Source organism: Jaculus jaculus, chromosome 7 (genome assembly GCF_020740685.1).
Source record: "Jaculus jaculus isolate mJacJac1 chromosome 7, mJacJac1.mat.Y.cur, whole genome shotgun sequence".
NCBI lineage: Eukaryota > Metazoa > Chordata > Mammalia > Rodentia > Dipodidae > Jaculus > Jaculus jaculus.
In genome coordinates this window covers 138,396,245-138,414,007 of record NC_059108.1, presented here as the reverse complement: position 1 = coordinate 138,414,007, position 17,763 = coordinate 138,396,245, and the positions used below count along the sequence as shown (strand labels likewise).

Here is a 17,763-nt window from a genome sequence, read left to right as displayed (position 1 = left end):
ATTGCTTTGGGTTAGACACCTGCACCTCTTCTCTAGGGATCTGGACACATGTAAGGAGCCATGGTGGAGCACAGTTGCCCTACAGTGCTATTTAACATTAAAAATCTGCTGCTCCCCCCACCCTTGTGCTCATTCCCATTTCCTACCATTTCACTCTTGTTCCCCTTCTGTTTCTAATCTCTAGTTGTCTTTATTCACCTCCCTCCTTTTTTTGCAATCAACATTTTACCTTCCACAAATGTGTGATAACATGCAGTGTTTGACTTTCAGTTTATGGCTTATTTCACCTGAAATAATGGCCTTCACGTCCACCCAGGTGATTACAAATGGCACAACCTCTTTCTTCTTATAGCTGGTTAATATTCTACTGTGTAATGTGCTGCCTTCTTTAACTTATTCAACTGTTGATGCACATGTTGGTTGGTACTGTGATAATGTTGCAATGAACATGGATATGAAGACTTCATATTACCTAAATACTAGGTCAAAGGGAAAGCAAATAACTTAAAAGAAAAATTTATCTGCAAAGTGGCTATTAAGCAGAATACTAAGTCACTTAAGTCATTTTTTTTTGTTTCACTTTAAAAATGTTCATTGTACAGCGTTGGTTATTGTCAGTTGTAAGGTGAGAGGTTTATTGGAAATCCACGATGAAAACTATAATACAGGCAGTCATTCTGTTGATTTTATTTGCAGTCTGATTTGGCTTAGGTTGACATTTCACAGGTGAACATACGCATATGTTCTGCTTGAATTCATTTTAAAACTCTGGATATACTTCAGAGAAAAAAAAATATGTTCCTGATACATAAACCAGAATTTTATTTGTTCTAGCACCCTCTTGCTCTCATGATCCTTTATGAATAAGAGCTATTCTCCATGTGAATATGAGAGCTGACACTAAAAATATCTGAGCCTTGCTCTCCTTGTTTGTAAAGAGGACATCATCGGATAATCTCCATGAAGTTAAAGATCCCAGAGATTTTTAGCATTTGGTTATAGAGCCTGAACTAGATTTTAATTTGCTTATTTAGAAATTATTCTGGAGGCTAACGACATAGCTCAGTTGCTAGAATTCCTGCCTAGAGCACACAAAGCCCTAGGTTTGATTCCCAGCACTCATAAAAGCTGGCATGAGGGTTACATGCCCATTGTTCCAGCACCCAGTAAGCAGAGACAGAAGTATCAGGATTTCTAGGCCAGTCTTGACAACATGGAAAGTTTGAGGCCAGCCTGGGATTCATACGAAGACATTGTCTCAAAAAATATTTTCAAGCACTTAATATAAAAACAAACTTTTCTACATAATATGGGTAGTTGAGGAGGAGGGAGTGTGGTACTATCCCGGAGAGCACACTAAAGACAAATGTCCACCAACATAGATTGTTTACCAATATGGATTCAAAACTCATATTCCATATATCCTTTCTCATACTTTCTCATTCCCTTCTTTTTTATTTATTTAATGACTTCTCAGCCAGTGGAAATGATATGAGGATCAAGTAGAGTGCGCTGTAGATTCAGGATAAAATTCCTACAAATTCTGCTTTCATGGTTCTTGAAATTCTACAGACACTGAAGACTAGATCTAACCATTTTAGCTTCTTCAAGAGTAAGTACCATTAGACGGGCATGGTGGTACACACCTTTAATCCTAGCACTCAGGAGGCAGAGGTAGGAGGATCGCTATGAGTTCAAGGCCAGCCTGAGACTACACAGTGAATTCCAGGTCAGCTTGAGCTAGAGTGAAACCCTACCTCAAAAAAACAAAGCAAAACAAAACAAAAAAAAAAAGGAGTAGGTACTATTGAAACTACTTTTCCCCAAAGTTTTTGTACCAAGTTTATTTATTGTGAATTTTCACATACTTTCTTATAATATGGTTTCCTTGCCCTTAATTAATTGTCAATAAATGAATTTATCCATTTCCTAGCCTAATTAGAGCAGTTTCAGACTCCTTGGAGCTATTACATTCTTACTTCCATTTCATTCAGGTGAACTTGTTGGTAAATTAATCCAAAGCCAACAGCTTTGGTCACAGAAATTATCATTTCAGTAATGTACAGTCCACTCTTCTCCATGGCTGAGTTTGTCTACATTTTCCTCTAAGAATGCTTCTGCCAGTCTTTGCTACCAGGGGCTGTTTTTAAAGCCTTACTTCCTACTATTGCACAGAGTAGCCTTTTAATGGCTTTAAGATCCACTCAGCTCCATCTAGAACACCTTACTTTCTTCTGAGTGGCATGTGTTATACAAAATTAAATTAATGTTCTTTTTACAAACTAACACAGGATAAATTATTCCATAAGGTAATTTTGCCACTGTGAATATCTCTTCCTTTTACAACTTCTTGGAAGTCGATATTTTAGCTTTCACTGTGAGATCTTTGTCATGTTCATATGCACGCTTTTGTCTAGAAAGCCCTTGGATTGCAGCCATGCTACACTTTTGTCAGACACTTCTTTGAAGGGCTGTCATACCCTCTTCTAATATGCACTGTTTAAAAATCAGGCTAGCCATGTGAAAAAGCTATGTGGCAAATTTAAGACAAATATCTAAATGTTTTGTAGTTTCAAAAACATACATGGTATCAGGAAGGGAAAATCTGTAGGTGTTAATGGATGAGCCAAGGTAGAAATGCTCTGCGTCTATCAGACTCCTGGTTGGCAAGGGCTCAAGAGAACATTGCCTTACCTCGTTACCTAATGATAGTCAACGGTTGTTGAGGAAGGGTCACTCTTTTCTGTTGAAGTCAGTGGTTAGTGAAGGAGTACATTGGTACCAAGAAAGATAAGTGAGGATAATATATGGAACCATATGATCAAAACACAATATGAAAATGTCAAAAAAAATCCAAAAAAATAAAATAATAAATAAAATAATAAAAAACCCATAAATATCACATGTACATATGTATGCTTCATTATTTAGATGCATGCCCATGTCCATTCCAAATACCAGCAAATGCTGGGGAGTAGGAGCCAGTGAACTGTTAACATTAAGACCTAGAATTTGAACTGTAAAATCTCTTGAATTTTGAATGTTCATTTGTGGTCATTTGTAGATCTAGTTCTATCCACTTTAAAAGTAATATGAATTTAAACTTCCCAAATTGAATTTGTGTTTGGCTTCCAATGTAAATCATTCATTTGCCCTTGACTTTCAGAGTCTCTCTGGGTAGTAGAGGTCTTATGTGATAAATCTGGGTCAATGAGAAGCACCCCAAAGTCATTCTCAAGCATACTTAGAGCAATTTCTACATTTTGTCCATTTGGACATGGAACTGACTTTCACCCATGAGTAGCTTGTGTTTGAGCTTGGGTTTGGTCTTCCTGACTTCTGTGTACTCATCACCTTTGTATTGCTGTTGTCCTATCATCAACTGGCATATCGGTATTGCAGATTTGCACACTTGGAACCAACTCAGCTCTCATTCATTTTGGGGTCAGAGGATGGCTTTTGATATCATGGCACCTCAACCTCTTCTTGTGAATATAAAGCCAGCTATACACTGGAGTATTCTACTCAGCACAAACAAATGTCTATTACCAATGTCTACTACACATGTCTACTACTTGAACTAAATTAATAGCTTTTGCTGATGAGCCATGTGATAGTTGATATTATGGCTGGATTATTGATTGTTCCTGAGGCTTTGTGGGATATAGAGTAATAGAACTTTATTTGTAATAGTTAGTTGACAGCCTGATTCAGAAGGCCATCTGAGCTGAGCTGTTGGTTAAGAAACATCACATTGAACCTGGATTAAGAGGACAGAAAAAAGTGCTCAGCAAAAAGACTGGCACCACCTGAGCCAGGCCATGAATTTGCTCTTACCACATGTTTTGGATTTTCGTTTCTTGCTTCAATAATGCATTTCAATTTTGTATTGTTATATCAAGGAAAATTTTATTTTTATAGAAAGCTTATTCATAGGCTCGAAGATAGTGTTTCTTTTTGTGGTTTTAGTTTCTGAAACTGATTGTGATCTCATGGTCCTCTGTCTTAGCCTCCTAAGTGATGGGATTACAGATATGTGACTCCATACCCAGAAAATCTTGTTTCTTTTAGAAATAAAATGTTCAGGATATTGACTATTTAAGAGAGACTTGAGAGCAGGATAACAAAGAAAAGGGATCAAATAAGGAAGAGATGGGTAATAAGTGGCCAGTAAGAGATTCAGAATATATCTTATCAAAGATTGGTTTTGAAGTGGCTTTCTCTGGCTGCAGAGACATTATTGAACACAAAAAAGCCCAATACAATCCAATTTAAATTTATAACTCTATTATTTTAATATATTTACTCAAGGTTAACAACTCATTAAGCACCAAATTGCTCACTCTTAATGAGTCTCTGATGCTAAAATGAAGCTGACTTAAACTTTACTGTAACATAACAATAGCACTATTGCATAAAGACATAATAATAAAAATTAACTAAATGCTATTGAATGGCTGTGGAGTGGAACAGATTTGTAACATGAAATGGAAAATATATCATTGACACATGACTTACATACAGAAACACGAACAGTAGTTTTTAATCTGTGAAAACATAAGCAACTGTGTGTGTGAGAGAGAGAGAGAATGAGAGAGAGAAAGAGAGAGAGAGAGAGATGTTTACATTAGTGCTTGGTATTTTGGCATATTTCTTTTCTTTTTATTATTTTACTTTTATTTATTTCAGAGACACAGCCAGTTAGACAGATAATAGGTACACTAGGACCTCCAGCCATTGCAAATGAACTCCAGACACTTGTGCTTCCTTGTGCATCTGACTTACATGGGTCCTGGGAAGTTAAACCTGGTTCCTTTGGCTTTGAAGGCAAGCATCTTAACCACTAAATCACTTCTCCATCCCTATTTCTTTTCTTATTTTAATATTTATTTGCACATAAGCAAAGAAAAAGAAAGAAGAGAGACAGGCAGAGAGAGAATGGGCATGCCAAGGCCTCTAGTCACTGAAAACGAAGTCCAGACACACGTGCCCTTGTGCATCTGGTTTACATGGGACCTGGGGAATCGAACCTGGGTCCTTTGGCTTTGCAGGCAGACACCTTAACCAATAAGGTATCTCTCCAGCCCCTCCTTTTCTTTTCTTTTTTTTTTTTTTCAGTTTTTTGAGGTAGAGTCTCACTGTAGCCCAGGCAGACCTGCAATTTACTATGTGGTCATGGGGTGCCCTTGGACTTATGGCAATCCTTCTACCTCTGCCTCCCATGCACTGGATTAAAGGTGTGTACCACTGTGCCTGGATTTTGGCATATTTCTTTAGGAAGAGTGTTGGAATTCTTTATTAAGAATACTAACATATGGGCTGGAGAGATAGCTTAGAGTCTAAGGTATTTGCCTACAAAGACAAAGGATCCTGATTCGACTGTCCAGGACCCATGTAAGCCAGATGCACAAGGGTGTATATGCATCTGGAGTTTTTTGTAGTGGCTAGAGGCCCTGGCATGCTGATTCTCTCTTTCTCTCTCTCTCAAATAAATAAATAAATAAAATATATTTTAAAAAGTAATACTAACATATAACACAAGTAGCTTGAGGCCCCCTAATCTGTAACCACTGTCAAGATTATTAAAGTATTTAGTTAATACTGAGATGAGTGTCAGAAATTAGCAGTCTTAAGATGTTAGCCATTTATTTATTGGATCCCCTTAATGTATAAATCATATGAACTCATAAACCATAAATCATCATGTTACTTAAATTTCTTGTTGCTACAAAAAAAAAATGCCTGAGAAAGTAACTTATGAAAGGAAAGGTTTATTCTGACTCACAGTTTGAGGTTACAGTTCATGGTGTGAAGGGCATAGTGGTAGAAGCATGAAGTGGAGGTGCTCACAATGAAAATGGTCAGGAAGCAGAGCGCGTAATGAATACTGCTGCTCTGCTTGCTTTCTTCTTTTTGTTTTGTCCTGGACTCCAGCCTGTGGAATGGCATGGCCCTCAGTGTGGGCCTTTCCATATCATAAACATAACCTAGAAACTTCCTCACAGGCAGGCCCTGGGATTGTTTCCCTAGCTGGTTTTAAATCCTGTCAAGTTGAAAACCGGAGCCATTGCGCTCAATTTCAGCATTGATATGGGAGCCATGCTCATTCTCCCTTTCTGTATCACCTTGTTGTCCATGAAACATCAGCCGCGGTCAGGCAGCTTGGGCCTACCAGGAAAGCCACTCATTGTAAGACATACGGTTTCTCCCTCAGCTGTCTCTGCACTCACTCCCATGTTCACAGCAATGCTGCCTTTCCCACAAGTACAGGGTCTGTGACATCTTCCTCAGCTGTGTGCTGTGGAGTGTCAGCTGGGCTAAGAAGATGTGTCTTGTGCCTTAAATTATAATGCTTCCTCTTGAATTTTAATTGTTAATCTCTTATCCCCTGTTAACACCCTTTCTAGCTAAAGCCTTAGAGCCTTGGTTCCAACAAACACTTCTTGTTCCATTATGAAACAAATGCATTGTAATGATAATTGATGGAGGACACAGACATTGAGCTAATATTTTTGTTAAGAGCATTGAACTTTTGCAGAGACAACCAAAATGAGGCCTGTTATAAATTTAATCACAATGTCTGTGGCTTTGGGCAATATTTAGATGAAACATATTTATAAAAACATATAGTATGTATGCTTCTGGATATGGAACTTATTGTTTATAGGACAGACAATTTAGAGGAATGTGATTATTTTTAAAATTTTATTTGATGTTTTGATCAAAGGATACAAATTCATGCTGATTTGAACAATAGTCCTTTATTTTACAAAGAAAGGATACAAATTCACTCTGATTTCAATCATAGTCCTTTATTTTACCCTTTTCAATGAACAGCCCCGGTTTCAAGTTTTAAAAAATTGTTTAAAACACGTGTAAAATGTGATTGTTTTATGTTGATCTATCTATACACTAATTAATATTTTCACAGACTCACAGTTGAAAGAAAAGTACAAGCTGGAGGTTAAGTTTAAAACACTGCACAAAACTAGTTAAATACTCTGCTTTAATAGATTTTCAATACAGATAATTTATTAGTTTATTTTGGCATTAAGGCTAGCCTATATACTGTGTTTAAGAAAACTGTAATTTTCATCCTTTTTTCAGTCTGATATTGTTTGTGTATATAATATGAGTTCAATTCTTTTCTTATTAACACGACTTCATGTATACTAAAATGCTTAAATTCAGTAATGGGGGTGGAGAGATGGCTTAGTAAATAAGGTGTTTGCACAAAAAACCAAAGGACCCAGGTTTGATTCCCCAGTACCCATATAAAGCCAGATGCACAAAGTGGTGCATGCATCTGGAGTTCCTTTGCAGCAGCTAGAGGCATTGGCACATCCACTCTCTCTGTCTGTCTGCCTTCACTCTACTCATATTTGTTTGAAAATAAGTAAATTAAATTAAAACAAATATATTTAAATAAAATTTATTCAGTAATGATAGGGTTGCCATCCTCTTACATCCATCTCTTCCACAAAAGTTCACTTTTTTAGTTCACAGCCATTTCATGACAGATCCAGTTTATTTTGTTGGATTAATTTGATGTTTGGGTAGGGCAGTGGATTGCTTTTTCTCAATTTGTATTTGTTAAAGTGACGTGCTCAGATTTAGAGTATAGTATTTGATGAGCTTGGTCAAATGCGTACAGTTGTAGACTCCACCTAGCGACTAGTGCCTGGAGCTTTAAATCTTCTCTGAAAGTTTAATCACGTTCCTTCCCAGTTCTCTTCCTCAGAGGCTCTGATCCAATTGCTAGCATTCTGGTCTACATTTTCTCACTCGAAGGTTGAATAAAAGTATATTTGTAGTTTCCTCTGTCTGGTTTCTTTCGCCCAGTATATTATTTTTGAAATTCAGTGAGAAGGGTTTCAATAACACATATACAATTGAGTCTTACAGACTTAAACTAGTCATTTTTTATGAAATTGCACATTGTGATATGCTCCCTGCGAAGTAAAGCATGTAAAATTATTAATTTAAGGCCCTGAGTTAGCTTGGACTATTGTCATATATTTTTAATCTCCTTTGGTTATACTATTTGATTATCTACTTAAAATTGTTGTTTCTTTTATAAATTAATACACTTCTTTAACCAAATCATGCTCTAATCTTGTGAAATTAAATTTATTAAGACTTTTTACTAAGTATTCTGATGAATACTAACCAGTAATAATTAATATAAGACTAGGTTTCAAATTACCATTCATTTTCATATTACTTATAAATAATTTATGGATACGATTTTCTGAAATCATCACGTTGTTTATTTTATTTTTTATCTGCACGTGTGTGTTCATGGTATCTCAGTGTCTGTAGAGGCTCCAAGTGAATACCAAACACTTAGGCCATGATTTGCACTCAGCTTTACATGTGGCTGGGGAACTGAAACCTGGCATGTACGCATAGGCCCTACAAACAAGCACCTTTAACCTCTGAGCAACCTCCTCAATCTTGTCATGTTCTTAAAATGAAGCAAAACAATATGGCTAAGATTAGATCATGTAGCTAAACCTCTGAAGAGCAATTTAACTTCAAGTATAAGCCAAACAAAGCTTTCGCCATTGTCAACACGCACACACACACACACACACACACACACACACACACACACACACCACCAACAACAACAGCAACAACAACAAGAAGAAACCCACAACTGGGCTGCAGAAATGGCTTAGTGGTTAAGGCATTTGCCTGCAAAGCCAAAAAACTCAGGTTCAATTCACCAAGACCCACATAAGCCAGATACACAAGGGACACATGAGTCTGGAGTTCATTTGCAGTGGCTAGAGGCCCTGGTGTGCCCATTCTCTCTCTCTCTCTCTTCTCTCTCTCTCTCTCTCTGCTTGCAAATAAATAAATTAAATTAAATAATAAAAATATTTTTCTCAATTTTTATTAAAATTTTCTATGATTATAAATCCCATGGTAATACCCTCCCTCCCTCCCCCCACTTTCCCCTTTGAAATTACATTCTCCATCATATCCTCTTCCCATCTCAATCAGTCTCTCTTTTATTTTGATGTCATGGTCTTTTCCTCCTCTTATGATGGTCTTATGTAGGTAGTGTCAGGCACTATGAGGTCATTGATATCCAGGCCATTTTATGTCTGAAGTGAGCACGTTGTAAGGAGTCCTACCCTTCCTTTGGCTCTTACATTCTTTCCGCCGCCACCTCTTCTGCATTAGACCCTGAGCCTTGGAAGGTGTGATCGAGATGTTACTCAGTACTCCAGTCACTTCCTTCCAGCACTATGATACCTTCGGAGTCATCCCAAGGTCACTGCCATCTGAAAAGAGAAGATTCTTTCCCCAAAGTGAAAGTAGCATTAATATAAGGGTATAAATATTAAAAGAAGTGCTTACTGGACAGTTTGATAAGCATAGTATATACATTTCTCAGACATCAGCAGATGTTACACCCCTAGGGCTCATGACTACCCTGTTTTGAGTTTTCAGTATCAGGGATGTATTCCCCTTCATGGAGCATGCTTCCAGTCCAGTTGGAGGGCAGTTGGTTTCCACCATGACAGATGTGCCAAAACCAAATAAAATCAAAACAAAGGAAAAAAAATAAAACTGTTTTTCTGACTGTTAGAAGGAGAATAAGGCCAGAAGTTGAAGAATGCTAGCTAGGAGATGAAGTTCAGAAATTATCAGCTGTGGGTTTTATTTTTTTCAAAAAGAGTATAGCCGGTCATGGTGGCACACCTTTAATTCCAGCACTTGGGAGGCAGAGGTAGGAGGATTGCTGTGAGTTCGAGGCCACCCTGAGACTCCATAGTGAATTCCAGGTCAGCCTGGGCTAGAGTGAGACCCTACTTCGAAAAACCAAAAATAAAATAAAATAAAAGAATATATCTGATCTCAACTAGAGTTATTTGAATGTAAGTCAACTTTCTGTTACTTCATGATAAAGGCATATACTAATTGCTTATATTTGATACTATATATCTATCTTTATCACTTTGTGTTTACTCAGTGAAAATAAACTACCATTACAATTATTCATCTCCTGAAGAAAAACTAACTACAATTAAAAGTGGGAAGATAAAAATGCTTTAGAAAGTTCTTGTAATTATAACAAATAAAAGCATTTAAATGTACTTTTGATGGTTGGCAAGATGGCTTAGCAGTTAAGACACTTGCCTGTGATGCATAAGGAACCAGGTGCAATTCCCTAGAACCATCATAAGCCAGATACACAAGGTAGCACATGTGTCTGGAGTTCACTTGCAGTGGCTGGAAGCACTGGTGTGTGCATTTTCTCTCTATCTGCCTCCCCCCAGCCTCTCTCTCTCTCTCAAATAAATAAAATATTTTTAAAATACGTTTCGAAAAACAAATAAGACAACAATGGACATATTACTTTTTGATTAATTCGGGGCCACATCAGAATAAAACATAAATCCACTTGTCATAACAGAGATAATCCTCAAGTATTAATGAATCCTTCTTTAACAAAATGTCATTACAATTTAGAAAACTAAATGTTCATATTCTCTATAATAGATGTTGTGGTTACCTTCTAATTGCTGGGGCAAAACACCCAACCAAAAGTAGCTGATGGGGGAAAAGTTTTATGTTTTGGTTTATAGACTCCAGGGGAAGCTTCATGATGACAGGAGAAAGCACAGTGTGAGGAGAGGCTGGACATCACCTCTTCACCGTAGCAGGTGGAAAACAGCAGCAGGACAGTGAGCCTAACTCTGGCAAGGGTGAGCTGGCTATCACACCCCTAAGCCTATCCCCAGTAACACACCTCCTCCAGAAAGGCTCTAACCTCCTAAATTGCTTCCAGCTGGGGACCAAGTATTCAGAACAGATGAGCCTATGGGGTCACCTGATTCACGCTATCACCATAGGCCTACTTTTGTCTCTTTAACGTCACAGGCTTTAATAATAAAATGGTAATAACAGGTTAGAACAAAGAATGATTTTATTGGTACAAATGCACTTCCTGTTATAATCGGAGGTCCCCTAATGTGCCCGTATATAAATCATTTGGGAGGAAAGGATGGCATCATTTCAGTGTTTCTGACCAGCTCCTTGCCTAAAGACAACCTTTGAAGTTTTCCTTTATAGTGCAAAAATTCATACTGACTTGACTTTTGTAAATGAAGGTGTGTTCATGCTTGTGTTGTAGGAAAGTATCACATTCATCTAAGAGTACAAGTTTTACAAACAGTGTTCAAGTATATTCAGTATGGCTGCTGCTGTGGGATTAGCTGCACTGTTTCCGGTGTTCTTATAGGAAAGGGGCTGTCGCAGTCATCCCACTGAACAGGCGTTTGAATTCCACTTCCTGTCCCTGCTACATGGCAAGGTCTTAAGTCAGAAAACAAATAATCAAAAGTAAACAACAATAAACCCCACAACGCCATAGCTCCTCTTCAGAACACAAACAAGTTTATACCCCCCCACACATACGCATGCACACACGCACACACAGTAATTCAATCATCATCTCAAAGCTAAGAAATTTCAGCTCCTGGATAAAGGTGGCCTGTGTTTTTTTGTTTGTTTGTTTGTTTGTTTTCTTTTCTTTGCTTGGTCCTTTGTGGATTCTAGGGATTCTCTGATAAGTGCAGTCTAGGCCTTAAGCAAGATGGCTTCTTGAAAGGCCTGTCAGAGATAAGCTTAGGAAAAACAGCTAAAAGGGAGAAAAGTTCAGACTGTCCTTTGAGGTTTTTGTTTGACAGCGCAGAATACAGCTCCAGTCTCATGGGAGCATCTGGGGTCCGCTTCACGTGTAAATTCATTGTTTTGTGTCATGTATGGTGTTTCCTAGACATTTTCCAAGACATCATAATTTTATCTATTTTTTCCATTAATGTTATACTAACATTACTTGTGTAAAGCTTGTTCAATACTCTACACAGATCTTGCTCCCAAACAGATGGTGTCATTTTCTGCAAACTGCAACTGAAAGCTAGTAGCTATTTATCAGCACTTGCTTCTCTAGACTCGTTTTAAATATATACCTATAAAACAGGATGGCAAGCTGGGGAGTTGGCTCAGCAGTTAAAGACATTTGCTTGCAAAGCCTGACAGCCTGGGCATTATTCCCTAATATCCACGAAAAGCCAGATGCACACAGTGGCACATGAGTCTGGAATTCTTTTGGCAAGAGGCCCTAGTGTGCCCATCCCCCTTCTCTCTCAAAGAAATAAAATGTGTGTGTGTATATATGTATACACACACAAACATATACATAATATGTGTATATATATATATCACATATATCTATGTATATATGTATATGTATATATATATGTGTGTGTGTGTATATATATATATATATATATATATATATATATATATATATATGCATCGAAAGACCCCTTCATTCATAGTACCAAAGTTAATCAGTTGTAGAAGTCAGCAATAGTATACAAGTCTCTCATTATTCTGCTTTTATTTTACATTGAAATCTCACATCTATCCCACCAACTGAGGGAGAATAGAAGTGTACCTACCCTGTACCAGCCATGTGAAGAGCCAGTATCAAAGGATGAGATGACATATGGAAGATTTATTTACCCACAGTGCCTGCCTTCCATTTCCCTGCCTTATCCGTAGGATTCTCAGCTTCTGTTCTCTCTTGTAGCTGCTCACTGTATTTCCTCAATACAACACAGGAAAAAATTATATAGAATTTTCTCTTCATCTTCAACTATGCTATTTAATTTAGTAGTCACTACACAGCTCTAAGTGTTTAATATAGGGTTAGGGTGGGTGTGAAAGTGATTTTTAAATCTAACTTAATTGTGACAAATTCAGTTTAAAATATTTTACATGATACACAAATCTATTGATTCAGCATGCCCATATTTCACTGAAAGCACTGAAAATTTAGTATCTAAATTGCAGTGTGCTGTCAATGTAAAATATATACTAGATTATAAAATGTCAGTATTAGAGAGATTCAAATTATCATAGTAATAATTTTTGTATTAATTTGATACAAGCTATTGAAATGCTAATATTTTAAATGGATTGGATTAGATAAATCATATTACAATTAATTTAACATATGTTTCACTATTTTTACATATGGGTCCTAGTAAATTTATATTTGTATATGTGGTTCATAAACTTATTTACTTACTTATTTACTTACTTTCTACCTAGCATGTTATGAAATGTGTAACACATTTCTTTATGATTTAATAAAACAGCTTAATTCAAGGCTGAGGATTAGTTGATGAAAATCTGTGAGCATCAAGTCTTCTGATGGTTGGTATCATGAATGAAGGGGTCCTTTCCTTAGATTATCTTTTCTGACCAACTGTACCATCTTTAATCTTTACCTGTGTGTTGACCATTCTGTTTTATGAGTAATACATCCTTGCTGGCATGAGTTCGTATGGTTTTAATCCTCCTCTCTTCTTTTTCGCGCAAGAAATATGCAGTATGAGGAGAAGTGATTTAAGGATTCAGACAGGCCATTCAGGATTTAGGCTAATCTAGCTAAATGATGTGAATTAGAATCTTTCTTTCAGATATCCACTACATGTCTTTGGGGAGATTTCTCAACTTTTCAAATTTCAACTCCTGGCTCTGAAGATGGTACCTCATAGGAAAGTTATGAAAATGAAGAAAACAAGGAGGTTTAAAAGAAATGAAAATAAGTAATAGATAGATCCTCATATGTGTTCTGAACTAAGACATCAGAAACTTTGAAATTTTCACCATTCCCTAAAGGCCACATAGAGTTGTAACTTTCAAAGAACACATAGCAATAAGCACATTACCTTATGCAACACATATTACCTTATGCAACTGACCCCTTGCCCAGCAAAGGAGAGGTGTTGTTTCTGAATGCCTCAGTTGATCAGTCCCTTTTTCTGCTTTCTCTATAGCCTTTCATTTCTACTACTTTCAATAAAATTAAATTACCACTTAGATTAGATCAAAAGATTGTCCCTGGTTGTGAGGAGAAGAAAGACTATGTTAAGCTAGCACTAATCCCTTAATGCACTGTGATATTTGGGTACATTTTCTTTCCTAGCAGGGAAATTATTTTTCTGCCTCCTCTGAAGTGCTCAAAGCCCTTTGCCAACATCAACCCAGGGAGAGCTAACCTGCTCTCAGCTTTGTTGTGTGCTTTGGAAATGCTTGTCAGACAAGCTTGCAACTCAGATTTCTGGTTTACATTAGTTTGCATAAGAAAATGTCACTCCAGGGACAAATATCTCTCTTTAATCTTTCTTGTACCATAGAACAGAAAAAAGGGGGCACCTGTTTAGTTTTTAGTATGGAGGTGCTCACTTGACATTCACCAGAAATATTAAGTGCCTTTTCTCCTCTGTAGTGTTCTTTTATGCTCCATTACCATCATCATCACCACCACCATCATCATTGTTACTCTCAAATGCTAACCTTAGAGTTACAAGGTTGGGTGATCGGTCCCAATCAAACCAGTTACCTCATTATGCCATGTCTAGTGGACGCTGTTAGAAAGTAACAGCATATGACTGAATAGAAGACATAGCTCTGCCTAGGGAGCTTAAGAAACCTATTTCTAACCCAAGTCAGTCCCTTCGACATTAGACTAAATGACTTGGTCATGGAATCTGGAGTCAGCCTTTGAATATTAAATATATAGTAGTTTGAAAAAGACTGAATGAAGCTGATTAACCTTGGGGCAGAAATACTAATTTAAGGATTAAGCATTTCAATATTCCTGCTGGAAGTTTCTTTAATCCAAAGCTTCCCCACCTATCCCATCCTCAGTGTAAATATCCAATAATCCTTTTAAATTTGAATATTAGAACAAGAAAATCAAGAGTATGTGATGGTTTTATAATCAGTATCTGGTGATTGGGTGGGTGATGTGAAGAACAGGGGTAGGCAGCGGTTCGGGCAACAACAGTAAGCTCAGGATGTGCTGTGTGACATCATATCTGTCATTGACACAGAAGAGTTAGGGGAAAAATCCAGTGATGGTGACCGAGGTATGGTCGGGGATGGTGTATGGTGTCATTGTCAAAAAAGTCAGGCCATGGCTATCAGCTTGCTGTGTGATCTTAAAGAGCTCTTTAGCTCATTTCTTGTACAATGTAAGACTATGCTCCTGGACTCTCATTGCAGCACATTATCTATTTTGTGCCCTGGGGGCCCGGTTTCCTATTATGGCTGAAGTGGGGATTGGGCTCTACTTGACATCACAGGGAGAAGAGAACCACATCTGCTGGTTGGGGTGCTAGGGGGAGCTGGTCACATGGCATAAAGGGAACCATTGGGCCGTGCTGGTAATCACCCTGGAAGCTCTGTTATCCACACAGCAGACCTTTGCAAACAGACTGTACCTAGGCTTGAAGCTGAAGCCAAACCTCCTGGACCCCCTCGGAACCTGCTGCTGAGTGTCTGCAGTGATGAGTTTGTCCGGTGGGAGAACGGTTTGTGGGAAAGAGAGAGAAGATTGACACCATGTGGAATCTGGGAAACAAAGAGCACACACATGTGTGTACACAGACAGATGTATAAATATGTGTTTGTGTAAACATATTTGTACTTTTAGGGGTATAGTGACTCCATCCAGGAAGAACAGGCAGACAACAAATTCTAGATGCTCACATCCCTCTTCCAGGAACAGCTGGAGTAGAAGGCCTGAAGTGGGCCTGGAATGGGAAGCCAGTCTCTAAATCACCACCTTTAAATCTTCCTGCTATTCATTCAGCCTCGATTTGGACAGGCCCTCTTCTCAAAATCTTTCTTTCTTGAATTAATCTTCTGCGTATATTTCATTCACAGAGCCTAACTTAATTCTTCAGTTAATCATGGGAGTTCTAATCTGTCTTTCCCATGCTAACTTTTTAAATATTTTAAGACAAATACTTCCACTCAGCCCTATGGAAAATTAGGCCATCATTTCCCAATTGCCAATATTTTAAATCTATTTATATAATTCTTTAGAAAGCCAAACAATGACGTCACAAACATATCTGAATGTTCTCTCCATGTCTAGGGGTGGCTTCCAGCTGGGGCTGATCAGTGGATTCATTCAGAAAATGAAAGTACTCTAATATTCTCTCTTTACCTACCCAGAACTTATCTTCTGATATCTGTATGTTTCATGATTCTTACAGAATGGTGACCATTTCTCTTAAGAGGAGAAATGGAACAAATTCACTCTGTAGCCCAGGCTGCTCTCCAACCCATGGCGTGCCTTCTACCTCAGCCTCCCAAGTGCTAGGATTCTAAGCATGAGCCACTATGCCCATCTTTCATTTACATATGTGTAAAGTTGAAGTCCCTTTGAGATTTTCCAATGAAATTAGCCGTATTTGCTTAGGAACAGTTGTAGTCTCTGAATGGGAGAGTGTTTTCTATCACATGAACCCACACACCCACACATGTACTTTTGATGCCAAAGTTTCAAAGTCACAGCCTGTAGAAGAAAGTATCACAGCACAAATAGCAATGGTAAAATTCAGTGGAAGATAAAATCCTGAATCATGTAAAGGTCAAACTCTGGAAGGCACAGAGAGCTCATGTTGGTTATGGAAACAGCAGAAGGTGATTCAGCAGGGGAGATGGGAGGATCCTAGAGTTGACTCAGTGAGGCTGGGAGATATATTGCAAATCTAATTAAAAAGGAGAGTACAAGAAAGTACAGACATTGGGACCAAGTCTCTTGGCAACTTTAAAGAACACACTACTGGCACCAAGGTCATGCTTGCAATGGCAGCCTCTTGAAGGTACCAGAGCCCATTAGGAAAAGGGCTCATTCTAGGATAGTAGAGAGAAGACAGAAAGAGAGGATGGAGCAAGGGAAGGGGAAAAAATAAAACAGACAGTCTCCTTAATAGTGGAGTGAATGTGTAGGAAGTGTTTGGCTAGTTCTTGATTATTTTTATAAATTATTTGTCTTCTATTTTCTGTGGGATGTGAAGTCAGCAAGCTGAATTTTACCAAAGGTAAAACCTTTATTGTTTAAAGTCGTATGTAAGAAAAGATTTAAACAGTTTCCCAGAACACTAGAAGAAATTTGAAAATTAGGGATCAACCTATTGTAACTTTTTCTTCCCACCTTTGGCATTTGTTATTACTTGTAATTCTTGAATGCACAAATATAACTTTAACTATCTGCCTGATATATCTACTGAAATTGATGTTGGCATTTTGTAGTAGTTCAAGCCTGTCCACTCTCCTTTATTGGATACTTCTCTCATATGCCGTCTACCTTCCAAGGGTGGAGGATGGAAGCTTTAGAGATTTAATCTTGTCTCATCTCTCATTTCCAAGCCTAGTAACCACTACATGACACTAACACTGAGTACATACGGGATCCACTCCACTATTTTTTTGCTCTTCATTTCTTTCAAGGGACTACACAGGGTCTCATTATTTAGCCTAGCCTGGTCTGGTAACTCCCTAGGTAGTCCAGGTTTACTCAGATTCACAATGATCTCTTCTTTCCACAATCTCCCAAATGTTAGGATTACAAGTGTGAGCCACCAAGCCTGGTGTTGCAGTCAGCTTCACATTGCTGGCAGAAATCACCTGACCAAGAGCAGCTTGTAGGAAAAAAAAAAAAAGGTTAATTTTGGTTTACAGGCTTGAGGGAAAGCAGCTCTATATGGCAGGGTAAAACAATAGCATGAGCAGAGAGAGGACCAGTATAAGGTAGACAACATCAGCAGGAGAGTATGCCAAACACTGACAAGGGAAAACTTGCTATAATACTCATAAACCTACCCCAAATAATACACTGCCTCCAGGAGGTATTAATTCTCAAACCTACATCAG

At 37.9% G+C, this 17,763-nt stretch overlaps 1 protein-coding gene across 35 annotated transcripts in view; it reads left to right on the top strand.

Moving 5' to 3' along the window:
* Nrxn3 (neurexin 3) overlaps positions 1 to 17,763 on the top strand; it is a 1,695,425-nt gene that overhangs the window by 1,430,345 nt on the left and 247,317 nt on the right. The window lies entirely within an intron of this gene.